The following is a 14,762-nucleotide window of genomic DNA, read 5'->3' as shown; positions in this document are numbered from 1 at the left end:
AAGCTAACAGCGTGCACGAGTTAGTTAGTGGTTAGCCGCGAAGCATGCGTTGCAAGCAGCCGTGCCGCTGTGTGAGCGTGTGTGTGTGTTGACACAAGCAACTCTCCAGTTCCTCGCTAGGCGCGAAACCGCGTTTTTGCTGCCTTTGCGTCCAACTGTTGCGTCTTTGTGTTGCGCCTGTTGCCGACACCGAAGAGAGCCAGTGCAGTCGCGGAACGCGGTCGCGTCTCACAGATGTACGTCCACGTTATCTTTTTCAAGTCGTGTCCTACAAAGTTTCTTGACGCTGCTGCTCCCATTCTCGAGCTACGATACAACAGCAAACACGCCGAGCAAAGATGTCTGTATGGTTATGAATGCCGCACGAAAAAAGTATAACAAAAACGTTGAATACTCATCGAAGCTTAATAACAGAGAGAACATAAATAAGTTTCCTTTAATTTACGTCTACGGTCACAAACTTTTTGTTAACAGATTACCGGTTTCTGTCTTTAATGACCATCATACGATCTGCAGAAAAAATGGGAAAACATAAATACACTCGCAAACTGTATACAGCTTAAGAACAATACATAGACCATAATGAAAAGTAGTACTGACAAAATTTACATTTGTGTCCTTTAAAGATGCAGAGGCATACCTGTTTCATAAAAACAAAGTCCTAATGTACTGCAGCCACAGTGGCATCGTCAAATGTTAAATGCGGATTCAGCACCAGCATCGTCAAACACTTATAAATAACATCATTATGGTATATGTATTGTTCTTAAGCTGCAGATCTGATAATGGTCATTAAAGACCGAAACCGTGGACGTAAATTAAAGGAAACTTATTACATATACGGGTCACTGTTTCTTCGCGACGATGTCGCAGCTTGTAGAACATAAATACTCGATGCTGCTACGGGAGTGCAACCGATCGTCTCTTGGTACGGTCGCACTCGCGAAACATTATAGAGCACTCAGTACGCCAGGAAATATTCACGTTTCACACCATAGATACTGCAATAGCGATACGAACTTGTACCACTTTTGCTTACTTGATGCAAGGAAGGAAGTTCCACGTTGTAATGTAATCAAGCCCAAGACATATTGTGAATCCTGCGATACCAGACGGTATCGGTATCTTCCTTTACAAAAAGGTCATTTAAAAACATTGTCAACTAAAATTAAGTACTTCGTCATCAAATATCCACATTTCATGTCTTTTGTAAATTAAATTTCATTAAGTTTTGCTAAATATGTACCAGCGATTGTTTCAGATAAAGATGTAAACTCTTTGGTTTGTATAGTTGCTTTGCACTTTCTTCATCGTGTACAGACTTGGCGGGAAGTTGTGGTGAATTACGTTCAAGTCATTTTGTAATGCTGCACAAAGCAGACGTATTGTTCGGGTTATTATAACAGACTGCGTCGTTAAACGTAACCTGAGATTTACGAGGTATTCACAATGCTCACAGCACTTAATTTTCTACACAGTAGCCCTATTGGCGGAGATTATTATGCCTCTAAAGAAGCCAACGAAGCCAACATGGAGACAATCAGCTAAGTAAATGCTTTATATCTTAGTGTGTGGATATGCTCTCTAATGCATCTCACTTCAAAATAATGACAAACGTCGGGCCCGAGGACAAATCACTAAATATTCAGCACTGAAGAGGCACATTATAACGACCGGTCTATATCGAGATTATCAGTGACAGAGCATGAGTTGTGTTGGGTAAGGATTAGGCATTAAACGAACAGCAGCCAACTGTAAGCAACCGTACCGACATTTGCCTGACACAGGGAAACAGCGGAAATCCTAAATAAGCATCGTTGTAGTTTGTTCTGGAGCCTGTTCTCCTTAATACGAGTGCAGCATCTTAGCTGCTGCGCTGTCTGCCTCGTTGCTAGCAACTGAAACTCTATAGACGTTCCACCACCACGTCTGCAGTTTCAGTTGGTACATCAACGTGATAGCTTGGAGGTTTCTCGTGTGGTTTTAACACTCGTGTGGGCGAATTCCATGGTGTTTCCCGAAATCCATATTACTAAAATAATATTCTGAAAAACCCGCACGGATTGAAGCGTTCGTCATTCAGGAGCAGATGACACCTATATCTATACTTCGCAAGCCATTGCGTAGTGTGTGGCGGAGACTCTCTGGCTTAAAAATGGTTCAAATGGCTCTGAGCACTATGGGACTCAACATCTGAGGTCATCGGTCCCCTAGAACTTACAACTACTTAAACCTAAGGACATCACACACATCCATGCCCGAGGCAAGATTCGAACCTGTGACCGTAGTCCACAGTTCCGACCACATTTATAAGCTACGTAACTTCAAGGTTAACGTACCCTGCAGTAATCAAAAAGAGTAACATACAGTTTTCTGTAACTGATGCGAACGTTGTTCTTTTGAACGTCACATTCGCTTCACGTGTTGTTAAACGTTGTATCACGAAGTCGACAGACTGCTCTTTCCGTCTTCGAGGTTGCGTGTGATGTTAAAATGACGTCACGTTTGCAGAAAGTTTGTGAGATGAGTGTTACGCTGACAGTTGTTACCGTCTGACAGCTGGAACGACACTAGCGACCCTAGTGGTGAGGAAGCCAGCCGTAAGATTAATTTTTGTTTCTAATTATTTTTCTGCTTAATTAACGAAAGGGGGTCTATTTTTGTGTTACGAGCATTAGCAAATTATCAAGAGACATGAATGACGCGAAATAAACGTAAAAAGAGACGAATCTCACCTGTGCAATCACAGAAGCTACAACTTATTCATGATGAAATATTTTCGAGTACGTGACCACTTGCAGCTTACTCCGCTAAAAGCAAGAGAATACAAACACATATTTCATGCACCAGATGCATATATTTCTCGGCTGTTCTTATTACGATAGGCAATTTCCTTGACACGCAACTATTTTGTATGGAGTCTAATGATTCACACATCATTACACTTCACCAATACACGAATATTATTGTAAATGAGATTACTTTCGCTTCAAAAGCAAATGTGTTGAAGATTTTTGCCGTTTGTGGCTCAGATGAAACAACTACCCTGGAATTTGGGAAACAGTTTAATCGGTTTTTACTTTTTATTACCACGTTGTGTCGTTTTTCCATCATCTACAGTTGCGGTGGCTTATTTGGTACTTTAAATAATGTACGTGTAGCATTCCATTGAATTTTCCGACGTTCCACATCTACTGATTTGCCTGGAAGGGTAGTGAAGAAAACTTCACATTGTCTAGTAGATATATCACATTTTTCTGCACAAGATTGGGTCTTTTGCTATTTAATAGCCCTCCCCCTTTTTTTGTTCTTAAAAGAAAACTACTTTATCGAGTAAGCATCTGCAGGGTAAAGGAGAATCGTAAATAAACTGTCCTGGGATAGTGTTTCATGCGTCCCACGGTCCTTATAAAACTAAAGAAAGTTAAATATGGTCACATCAGTAGTTAGTGCCGGTTTTTATGGCAATACGTACGCTTCCTACTCTAAAACTATGTTGCAAATCATTATTTTTACTGAATGAGATTTTCAAAAATGGTGCAAATGGCTCTGAACACTATGGGACTGAACATCTGAGGTCATCGGTCCCCTAGAACTTACAACTACTTAAACCTAACTAACCTAAGGACATCACGCATGACCGAGCGAGGTGGCGCAGTGGCTAGCACACTGGACTCGCATTCGGGAGGACGACGGTTCAATCCCACGTCCGGCCATCCTGATTTAGGTTTTCCGTGATTTCCCTAAATCACTCCAGGCAAATGCCGGGATGGTTCCTTTGAAAGGGCACGGCCGACTTCCTTCTCCGTCCTTCCCTAATCCGATGAGCCCGATGACCTCGCTGTTTGGTCTCTTCCCCCAAACCAACCAACCAATCAACATCACGCACGACCATGCCCGAGACAGGATTCGAACCTGCGACCGTAGCGGTCGCGCGGTTCCAGACTGAAGCGCCTAGAATCGCTCGGCCACACCGGCCGGCACTCTCTGGCACTTCCTTCATTTCTGTTCCGGTCTCCAATGGTACCGGTACGTGGGAAGCACGTCGGTAAATACTGTATTGTACCGGCTGCTAATTTCTACCGCTGCGTGAATTAACTGATCATAGGAGCCATATTCTCAGCTTGAGTGTGTGCATGCTTGTGAGTGTCTGTCTGTGTGTGTGTGTGTGTCTGTGTGTGTGTGTGTGTGTGTCTGTGTGTGTGTGTGTGTGTGTGTGTGTGTGTGTGTGTGTGTGTGTGTGTGTGTGATGTATTGAACAGATCATCTTAGGACAGTGATGATTTTGATGTTGTTTTAATCTAATTTTTTGTGTGCATGGCGAAGAGAACTACTGTTAATATGAGGTAAGTGGTAACTTGATGTTGTATTTATGAGCGAATGTACATGAAATAACCTTGCTTTGCAGACAGTCACGAATCTGTATTCGTTGTGACTCGTTTGTAGGAAACTGACAAACAGAAAATGGCGACGACGCTCCTAGCGCACCGCTATACGTTTCCGATATTGGACCGGTGCAATTTAAAAGACTTACTTATATAATGAATTTCAAAAATACGTTTAGCATTATTTGTGCAAATAGTGGTTCAAATGGCTCTAAGCACTATGGGACTTAACATCTGAGGTCATCAGTTACCTAGAGTTAGAACTACCTAAACCTAACTAACCTAAGGACATCACAAACATCCGTGCCCGAGGCAGGATTCGAGCCTGCGACCGTACCAGCAGCGCGGTTCCGGACTGAAGCAAACGTAATGTTTAGAACGGATGAGGTGAATTTTCTAATACGTTATTTATCCTAAGTTGTTATTTAAAAAATGTGGCAACAGAAACGCATAATGGAATGTAGAGCACAGATGAACAGCATTTAGCTGTAACAATATATCCAAATGGGAATCATGGATTAAATGAATGTGTACGCATATGAAACGTGCCTCAGCCAACAATTAAGAGGCGTGCTGAAAATAAAAAAAAAAAAAAAAATGCAAACGGAGATATAAAGCTTTTGGTAACAAAAAACAAAGTTGAAAATGAATTGGAAGAGCATGTTCTTACATTTGAAGAGATTATGTTCGTTTATGCCTGTTGGATGTTAGAAAACTTGCCCTTGACATTTCACAAAGAAACGAATTGCGCCATAATTTCAATGAAGAAGCCATAGCAGGCAAAATGTGAGCTAAGTGTGTCCAGCCAAGAAATAACACCTAATCGGAGGGAAATGTTGAAATTTCCAAGCAAAAGATCTAGCCAAGAAGCCAGTAAACTGACAAGTAGCAAGGGTGGGTGGAAGTCTTGAAAAATAATGATGCCATGCTTGCAAATAGTGATGTAGGAACTAACAAATAGAGGATTTCCTAAAACTTAGGGTACTACATATCTTCAGGCTCAGGGACATAGGTTATAACGGTAGTAGAAATTATGCACCCACTGGTAAAAATTAGGAAACCTGATTCCTAATTTATATCACTTGCAGAGGTTTAGAAAATTAAGTGTGGTGTCTTTATTTTTCTCAAAATTTCCAATCTTTCAATCAGGTACCAAGAAAAATATCCTACAGTTGAGAATGGCACTATGTAAACAATTTTGTAACTTTGTCTTTCGGCTATAATAAGTAAAATATTGAAAATGGCACAATTTAGGCAACTCCTCCTACATAGGAAGAAGGAATTTGATAGCTGACTCTCGTAGGAACGGGTGCTCTTGGAATTTTGACAGTAAACTACACTCTCTTGAGCCCTCGGCACTGGACTTATGTGAGCATCTTATTAAACGAACCTGTGATTAAACAGATCGCCACTCTTTGACTCTTCCCTATTTCCTGTACCAGCCCTATATGTTAAGGGTTCAGACTTCCACCAACCCGTGCTAGCCACTATGATGGCATAAAAAGAAGTTCCGAACTACGACAGGCGTATGTTGAATATCCAACAAATGAAACGGAGTGGGAAAAAAGGAATGAAGAAGCAACATAAATAACACGAAGTTATCCATCACAATTCCATCTGGTGTTCGAACGTAGTAGCCCCGTGTTGTGTACATAGTTCCGCGTAGTCAGCGCGTACACAACTTTCCCACTAGAGCGCGCCCCGCTATGCACAACAGCGCAGGCGCAACTCTCGTCCGTCTCCGCACTACGAGATGGCGCTGCCATAGAGACGGACCAAATTCTGCTTCCGCCGATCCTCGTATTAATATGTAATGCAGCTAACGTAGAACCTTTTCTCCTGGCGGATCACACTCGCGCAGTGATACATGAACGAGCGAGGTACTATAACAAGTGTACAGACCTCCGATTAGTCAGTCTGCATTTGTCTGCACCATTCTGTACGAGTTCTACATTTGTCTGTACCAGTCTGTAGTCAAGTTTCAGTCTGCACCTAATAAGATTACCGTATTCCTGTACATAGCAATGAAGATAAATGTATAGACACTTTTGTCAAGTATCAGAGATATATGTGAGAATAATATTAAGGTACCAATACCAAAGGAACTTCAGATTGTCAATTGTAAATACCATCCAGAGCAAAGTTAAGTAATTCTTATGATTGTTATTATTTTAATAAATGCGTCTGAAAATTAATCAAGTTCTGTTTAAAGTTGGTCACCGTCAATCTGCTACTCTAAGCATGCAAGTGGCATATCTGTCGTCTGACCTAACGGCAGAAGGTAAACACGCCATAATAAGACCACGAGACATATTGCTGACACTCGCCTACTTCGTTAGAGTGACAAGTCAAATAATCTGATGGTGTGTGTACCGAAGGTCTTACAGTACGCACACCACACCCCGCAAGCATCCTGTGCCCTGGATGCAGTGCTGCCATTTCTACGCGGATAGATGTCAGCTGAGACCCTAGCAGCAAAATGCATAAATGCTTTATGAGATGTTGCGGCCATTTTTAATGCATTCAAAAGCTGATATTGCTCTTGACCACAGTATTTATTAATTTTAATAAAATTTAATTTATTAATTTTAATGAAAGTAGTAAGTACGGTAGTCAGTTTCTTGGTTTAGCAATGCGAACGGGCGGAGCACAGCGTTCGGCGCCACGGTGTGAACTCGCGCCTTCCCAGGCGACTCCGTGAGAACGAGCTGCCCGCATTCTTCATCCGATCCGGACCACGCCGAGCAGACCTGTCCGCTGCTAACAACAGATACGGACGCCAAGGTTCGGCCTTGTGAAGCTTTCGCCCTGCGTCATTTTATAGTCTTCGCCTGACGTAGTTCCGGGCTACAAATTTTCAGGCCCGATCTGATCAAAGGCTCCCAACAACTAGGTAACGAAAAAGGCAACAGGGAATCCAATCCCATACAAGCAGCACCGCTAGTATTTTTCAATTGCGAATTGTATGAAGATATTCAGAATCAGCAAATATGATAGCGGTGTCCGCCCCTGGTAACTGACAAGGGAACCTCCCCATCGCACCCCCCTCAGATTTAGTTATAAGTTGGCACAGTGGATAGGCCTTGAAAAACTGGACACAGATCAATCGAGAAAACAGGAAGAAGTTGTGTGGAACTATGAAAAAATAAGCAAAATATACAAAAATGAGTAGTACATGCGAAGATAGGCAACATCAGGGATGATCTAAGTTCAGGAGCGCCATGGTCCCGTGGTTATAGTGAGCAACTGCGTAACGGGAGGTCCTTGGTTCAAGTCTCCCTTCGAGCGTAAAATTTTATTTTTTATTTTCAGACAATTATCAAAGTTCAGGCACTCACACATAATCAAGTTCGCTCTCCAAAATTCCAGGACATGTTCCGATTTGCTTGGACACATGCAGGATTTGACGGTCTACACGCGGAAAAATTTGAAAACGTTAAAAACATATGTTTTGATAGAGCACAGGGAAAAGTGTGCGACTGTGAAACTGTTGGATTCATTTGTTGCAGTTTATGTGACAAACTCTTATGTTTTCATCACTTTTTTGGGAATAATTCTCACATCCACAAGAAAACCTAAATCGGGCAATGTAGAAGAATCTTTTTACCCATTCGTCAAGTGTACAAATTGGGTGGGTCGACAACATATTCCTGTCATGTGACGCACATGCCGTCACCGGTGTCGTATAGAATATATCAGACGTGTTTTCCTGTGGAGGAATCGGTTGACCTATGACCTTGCGATCAAATGTTTTCGGTTCCTATTGGAGAGGCACGTCCTTTCGTCCACTAATCGCACGGTTTTGCGGTGCGGTCGCAAAACACAGTCACTAAACTTACTACAGTGAACAGAGACGTCAATGAACGAATGAACAGATCATAGCTTTGCGAAAACAAAGAAAAATTTTTCACTTGAGGGGAGACTTGAACCAAGGACCTCTCGTTCCGCAGCTGCTCACGTTAACCACGGGACCACTGTGCTCCTCAGTTCAGATCATCCTTGATGTTGCCTATCTTCGCATGGACTACTCAGTTTGTATATTTTGCTTATTTTTTCATAGTTCCACACAACTTCTTCCTGTTTTCTCGATTGATCTGTGTCCAGTTTTTCAAGGCCTATCCACTGTGCCAACTTATAACTAAATCTGAGGGGGGTGCGACGGGGAGGTTCCCTTGTGAGTGGTGCCGGCACGGTAGCTCAGCGTGTTCGGACAGAGGATTAGTTTGTAAAAAAAAAAAAAAAAAAAAAAAAAACCTGAGTGAATCCATCAATAACGAACATCAACGGGCGTGAGGGGACGTCCGCCACGAACAATTGCAACGAACTATGACGAACAAAATGAGATTACAATAAAAAATATAAATAAATAAATAAAAAAGTGGTCAGCACGACAGAATGTCAATCCTAAGGGCCCGGGTTGGATTCCCGGCTGGGTCGGAGATTTTCTTTGCTCAGGAACTGGGTGTTGTGTTGTCCTAATCATTATCATTTCATCCCCATCGACGCGCAAGTCAACGAAGTGGCGTCAAATCGAAAGACTTGCACCAGGCGAGCAGTCTACCCGACGGGAGGCCCTCGTCACACAACATTATTATTATTGCGGTCATCACCATCACCTCTTCGTGCATTAAGCTCTCCGGCCAATTGCGAACTTCAGACTCGATGTTTCTGTCTTTTCTGTGGTCTGTCCATTTTGCAGAACCTTCTATGCTAATATCCGTACACCGAATTTGGCAACCATTTATCGCTCAGTCAACGTCTATGGAATCTTCAAATTCACCCTAATCTAAAATTTTGACATTTAAGGTATAAATGCTGAGTGTTTGCCGTATCGCTTCATTTCTCTTCCCGTCCCTCATTGTTATCTTCACGGCTAGTCGAATAAACTGCTTGTCAGAGACTTGAACTCCACTTTTGTCCTTGCTTCTAAGGAACCAAGCTTCGACTTAGTATAAACCCGCCGGTACTGACATAGAGTCATGTGCAAGCTGTTTTTTAGACGCTTCGATGCTACAAATGTTCAAATGTGCGTGAAATCTTATGGGACTTAACTGCTAAGGTCATCAGTCCCTAAGCTTACACACTACTTAACCTAAATTATTCTAAGGACAAACACGCACACCCATGCCCGAGGGAGGACTCGAACCTCCGCCGGGACCAGCCGCACAGTCCATGACTGCAGCGCCTTAGACCACTCGGGTAATCCCTAGCGGCTCGATGCTACAGATAATGCAGATTCTAAGTACAACGTGCTATTATGCTGCAGTTACGATTACAAATTCCGTTCCGATCTTGGCACTCAGCAGAAACCCTCTTTATCCTTCCATTGACCATTAAATAAATTTGTTTTTGGATAAGTTTCACCTTTAGCAAACACAGTTTTTTCTTCCTTTCTATCCAGACATGTTCCGCTGAAGTTACAGCGTCGTCAGTGCTTCTTTTATTTATTTTCATTAATATGTCTGATTATAACAGAAGGAAAAAATGTCTTTGCTCAAGGCAGAACCTATCCAAAAGCAAATTTATTTGTAATCAAACACGCATACAAGAGTGAGCTTCAACCTCAAGATGAGTATCAATTCAATATTTCGAAGATACCACACTTTTGCATATACTGCGTGAAGTGCACAGCTTCTCATTTCTGAATGGCAGACGAAATATTATATCGGTGTCTCTCCATCCAGGATACAGAGAGAGACAGAGTACTGAATAAAAAACCTTACAAAAGTCTAGAAATACCGAATCATCCGGTTTCCCACATACACACTCCAGAAGATATCATGTGTAACGAGCAGAGGGTTGATATCTGCATGTCCGTACGCCGCCACCTAGAATAACGCCGACACCATAGCTCAGCGTGTTAAGTCAGAGGGTTATCTGCCCAATGTAATAAAAAAAGAAAAAAACTGAGTGGACGGATCAACGATGAACTTGAACGAGCGTCATCGGACGTCCGCCACGAACAAATGGTTCAAATGGCTCTGAGCACTATGGGACTCAACTTCTGAGGTCATCAGTCCCCTAGAACTTAGAACTACTTAAACCTAACTAACCTAAGGACATCACACACATCCATGCCCGAGGCAGGATTCGAAACTGCGACCGTAGCGGTCACGCGGTTCCAGACTGTAGCGCCTAGAACCGCTCGGCCACCCCGGCCGGCTCGCCACGAACAAATTCGGCGAACAATAACGAACAAAATTAGATCAGCAAAAAGAAGAATATTGATCGTAGGGTGTATGACCCATACGAGATAAGTCTAAGAGGTGACACTGAACGTATATAAAGAAAAGCAGCACGAACTGTCACAGGATTGTATGACTCATGGCAGAGGGTCACGGAGACGCTAAAAAATCTTGAAGTAGCAGAGGCCAGCTCCCCCGCGAAGGAAAACTTGTAAAGTTTCAAGAAACAATATTAAGTGGGGAATCTAGGAATGCGTCACAACCCCTCCGTGTCGCATCCGTTGAGACTGTAGATTAATTAGAACGTGCACAAAGGAATTCGATCATTGTTCTTTCCACACTCTATAAGCGAATGGAACGGTAGCAAATCCTTAATACGAAATACAACAGGAAGTACTCTTTCCCATGCACTTCACAGTATTTTGCAGAGTACAGACTTACTTGTAAATCGATCTCCCTTTTTTTTTTTTTTTTTTAAGAACCCATCCTGATTTCTGTGCAGAAGGCCATTTTGTTCAAGGTATGACATAATGTTTACTGAGAATATGAGCCAGAGTTCTACTAGAATCAGATGTGATATTAGCTGGTAGTACAAGTAGCTGTTTTTCTTCGACCTCCTAACTTCGTCCACTGACTGCCATTTTTGTGGGAAGGCTGCGGACTGATTCGCCCACATCTCGCGACTTGCCGCGGTGCCGGCCGCGGTGGTCTAGCGGTTCCAGGCGCGCAGTCCGGAACCGCGCGACTGCTACGGTCGCAGGCTCGAATCCTGCCTCGGGCATGGATGTGTGTGATGTCCTTAGGTTAGTTAGGTTTAAGTAGTTCTAAGTTCTAGGGGACTGATGACCACAGATGTTAAGTCCCATAGTGCTTAGAGCCATTTGAACCATTTGAACTTGCCGCGGTCCTTGCGGAGTGGAGTGGAGTGCAGACATGAGTTATTCATAGGGCCACGCGCCGGGCTCGAGTTTACTGCCGGCCCTTTAATACGCCCCACGGTCGACGGCCGTGGCACCAAGGTTTATAAGCCGAGGGGCGGCTTCCGCCTCCGATATAGAACGGTGGAAGGTTATCAGCTGAGGGCCCGCCACGCTCCTGGAGGACTGCATCTTCACTGCAGAGCAGTCCACATGCTACAGAAGGACGGTTCTAGGCGCTTCAGTCCGGAACCGCGCTGCTGCTACGGTCGCAGGTTCGAATCCTGCCTCGGGCATGGACGTGTGTGATGTCCTTAGGTTAGAGAGGTTTAAGTAGTTCTAAGTCTAGGAGACTGATGACCTCAGATGTTAAGTCCCATAGTGCTCAGAGCCAGTTGAACCATTTGAATATCCGAGGGTTCGTTTGAACACCACAGCGGCTTGCGACGCATGGACCAATTTATTGGAAGCGGTATGCTGTTGCGCTTTTCCAACATTTAAAGTGACTTGCCCATCCAGTGATACCTACAGTTTAACCACAGTCTGACACATGCAGTCACGACACTCTGCTCATTTTTTCTGTACACTGCGACAGCAGCGCTCCAAGAGGACTTCTGAAGTCGATATCAGGTGAGTGCGAAGAGTAAAAATAATGAAACATCCTTGCAGATTAAAACTGTGTGCCGGACCGAGACTCGAACTCGGGAACATTGCCTTTCGCGGGTGCTCTGCATCTCATTTTGTTCGCTTTTGTTCGTTGCATCTGCTCGGGCCGGACGTCGAAAGACATCCGTTTAGGTTCGTTGTTGATCGATTAACTCTGTTTTCTTATTACAGAGGGCAGTTAACCCTCTGACCGAACACGCTTTTTTTCTTTTTTTTTTGTTTTGTTCGATATTGATCGTTGGGTTTGGTCGTTGCGGACGTCGCACGACATCCTGTTAAAGTTCAGTGGTTGATCCTTCCACTCAGTTTTTTTTTACAGAGGCCAACCGGCTCTCTGACCGAACACGCTGAGCTACCGTGCCGGCTGCATCTGAGCTACCCAAGCACGACCCACGCCCCTTTCTCAAAGCTTTACTTCTGCCAGTACCTCGTCTCCTACCATTCAAACTTTATAGAAGCTGTTCTGCGAACCTTGCAGAACTAGCACTCCTGAAAGAAAGGATATTGCGGAGACATGGCTTAGCCACATCCTGGGAGATGTTTCCAGAATGAGATTTTCGCTCTGCACCGGAGTGTGCTCTGATATGAAACTTCCTGGCAGATGAAAACTGTGTGTCGGACCGAGAACAGTTTTAATCTGCCAGTAAGTTTCATATCAGAGCACACTCCGCTGCAGAGTGAAAATCTCATTCGGCCGGCCGGTGTGGCCGAGCGGTTCTAGGCGCTTCAGTTTGGAACCGCGCGACCGCTACGGTCGCAAGTTCGAATCCTGCCTCGGACATGGATGTGTGTGATGTCCTTAGGTTAGTTAGGTTTAAGTAGTTCTAAGTTCTAGGGGACTTATGACCTAAGATGTTGAGTCCCATAGTGTTCAGAGCCATTTGCACCATTTTTGAAAATCTCATTCAGTAAAAATAATGATTTGTAATATAGTTTTGGAGTAGGAAGCGTACGTATTGCCATAAAAACCGGCACTAACTACAGATGTGACCATATTTAACTTTCTTTAGTTTTATAAGGACCGTGGGACGCATGAAACACTATCCCAGGACAGTTTACTTACGATTCTCCTTTACCCTGCAGATACTTACTCAATAATGTAGTTTTCTTTTAAGAACAAAAAAAGGGGGAGGGCTATTAAATAGCAAAAGACCCAATCTTGTGCAGGAAAATGTGATATATCTACTAGACAATGTGAAGTTTTCTTCACTACCCTTCCAGGCAAATCAGTAGATGTGGAACGTCGGAAAATTCAATGGAATGCTATACGTACATTATTTAAAGTACCAAATAAGCCACCGCAACTGTAGATGATGGAAAAACGACACAACGTGGTAATAAAAAATAAAAACCGATTAATCTGTTTCCCAAATTCCAGGGTAGTTGTTTCATCTGAGCCACAAACGGCAAAAATCTTCAACACATTTGCTTTTGAAGCGAAAGTAATCTCATTTACAATAATATTCGTGTATTGGTGAAGTGTAATCATGTGTGAATCATTAGACTCCATACAAAATAGTTACGTGTCAAGGAAAGCGTCTATCGTAATAAGAAGAGCCGATAAAAATATGCATCTGATGCATGAAATATGTGTTTGTATTCTCTTGCTTTTAGCGGAGTAAGCTGCAATTGGTCACGTACTCGAAAATATTTCATCATGAATAAGTTGTGGCTTCTGTGATTGCACACGTGAGATTCGTCTCTTTTTACGTTTATATTCGCGTCATTCATGTCTCTTGATAATTTGCTAATGCTCGTAACACAAAAACAGACCCCCTTTCGTTAATTAAGCAGAAAAATAATTAGAAACAAAAATTAATCTTACGGCTGGCTTCCTCACCACTAGGGTTGCTAGTATCGTTCCAGCTGTCAGACGGTAACAACTGTCAGCGTAACACTCATCTCACAAACTTTCTGCAAACGTGACGTCATTTTAACATCACACGCAACCTCGAAGACGGAGAGAGCTGTCTATCGACTTCGTGATACAACGTTTCACAACACGTGAAGCGAATGTGACGTTCAAAAGAACAACGTTCGCATCAGTTACAGAAAACTGTATGTTACTCTTTTTGATTACTGCAGGGTACGTTAACCTTGAAGTTACGTAGCTTATAAATGTGGTCGGAACTGTGGACTACGGTCACAGGTCCGAATCCTGCCTCGGGCATGGATGTGTGTGATGTCCTTAGGTTAGTTAGGTTTAAGTAGTTCTAAGTTCTAGGGGACTGATGACATCAGAAGTTAAGTCCCATAGTGCTCAGAGCCATTTGAACCAATTGAACTGTGGACATGTGGACAAGGATAAGATTGAAGTGTCGGCAAAAACTAATTGCGAAGCTTACTGAAAGAGTTGCTTTAACTATTTTCCTAGCACGTCTTCATCAACCTCAAATGTAATGCGATTTACAAGCAAAAAGAAGCCGAAGCCATCCAGCACTGATTACATCTAACATACAGTACATATTCAACGTTGCTTTCTTTGTAGAAATTCTGAAATCTAGTTTCAGGAGTGGTCTGTAATTAAAAAGGATGGACTGTCATTCTGTCAGACGAATTAAAGTGCAACTCACTGAACTTTCGTTCTATGAGCAAACACTGTTTCAGAA

This window comes from Schistocerca americana, chromosome 4, assembly GCF_021461395.2.
Source record: "Schistocerca americana isolate TAMUIC-IGC-003095 chromosome 4, iqSchAmer2.1, whole genome shotgun sequence".
Lineage (NCBI taxonomy): Eukaryota > Metazoa > Arthropoda > Insecta > Orthoptera > Acrididae > Schistocerca > Schistocerca americana.
Note: the sequence above shows the minus strand (reverse complement) of the source record.